This window comes from Elephantulus edwardii, unplaced genomic scaffold, assembly GCF_000299155.1.
Source record: "Elephantulus edwardii isolate Elephantulus edwardi_28Jun2011 unplaced genomic scaffold, EleEdw1.0 scaffold00080, whole genome shotgun sequence".
Classification (NCBI taxonomy): Eukaryota; Metazoa; Chordata; class Mammalia; order Macroscelidea; family Macroscelididae; genus Elephantulus; species Elephantulus edwardii.
The window spans coordinates 3934714-3935829 of record NW_006399830.1 but is presented as its reverse complement, the minus strand read 5'-3'; the positions used below and the strand labels follow the sequence as shown (position 1 = coordinate 3935829).

General features: G+C 57.5%; 1 protein-coding gene across 1 annotated transcript in view; it reads right to left on the bottom strand.

The window, feature by feature from the left end:
• Positions 1 to 1116, bottom strand: part of SLC29A4 (solute carrier family 29 (equilibrative nucleoside transporter), member 4) — a 15197-nt gene that overhangs the window by 13003 nt on the left and 1078 nt on the right. The window lies entirely within an intron of this gene.

The window sequence follows — 1116 nt, the reverse complement described above, 5'->3', positions numbered from 1 at the left end:
GTGGACACCAGCACCATGGACAGCAGTGCCGTGGACACCAGCACCATGGACAGCAGTGCCATGGACACCAGCGCCAAGGACAACATCCACTATGGATACCACTCACCATGGACACCACCCACCATGGAAAACACTCACCATAGACACCACCTACCATAGACACCACCTACCATGGACACCACCCTCCATGAACACCACTCACCATGGACACCACCCACCATGGACAGCAGTGCCGTGGACACCACCTACCACAGACATCAGAGCCATGGACACCAGTATCAAGGACACCACCCACCAGACAGCAGCACTATGGACACCACCCATCATGGAACCACTGCCATGGACACCAGTGTCAAGGACATCACTACCACAGACACTGGCACTATGGAAACCCACACCATGGATACCAGCAGCATGGGAATCAGCATCATGGAGACTTCACCACCATGGATGCACCACACGGACATCAGCACCATGGGGACCAGCATCACTGGTACCACCACCATGGACCCTACCACCATGGACAATATCACCGTGGGAACAAGCACCATGGGAACCAGCACCGTGAGAACCAGCACCGTGGGAACCAGCACCGTGGGAACCAGCACCGTGGACACCAGCACCATGGACATCACCGTGGACACCAGCACAGCGGACACCAGCACCGTGGACACCAGCACCAAGAGAACCAGCACAGTGGACACCAGCACCGTGGACACCAGCACCATGGACAACAGCACCATGGGAACCAGTACCATGGACATCACTGTGGACACCAATACTGTGGGCAGCAGCACCGTGGACACCAGCACCATGGACACCGGCACCATGGACACCAGCAGCATGGACATTACCCTGGACACCAGCACAATAGACACCAACACCGTGGACAACCAGCACCGTGGGCAACATCACAGTGGACACCAGCACTGTGGACACCAGCATCGTGCACACCAGCATCGTGGACACCAGCACCGTGGGCAACATCACCACAGACACCAGCACTGTGGACACCAGCACCGTGGACACCAGCACCATGGACATCACCGTGGATACCAGCACCATGGACACCAGCAGCATGGACACCAACACCATGGACATCACCCTGGACACCAG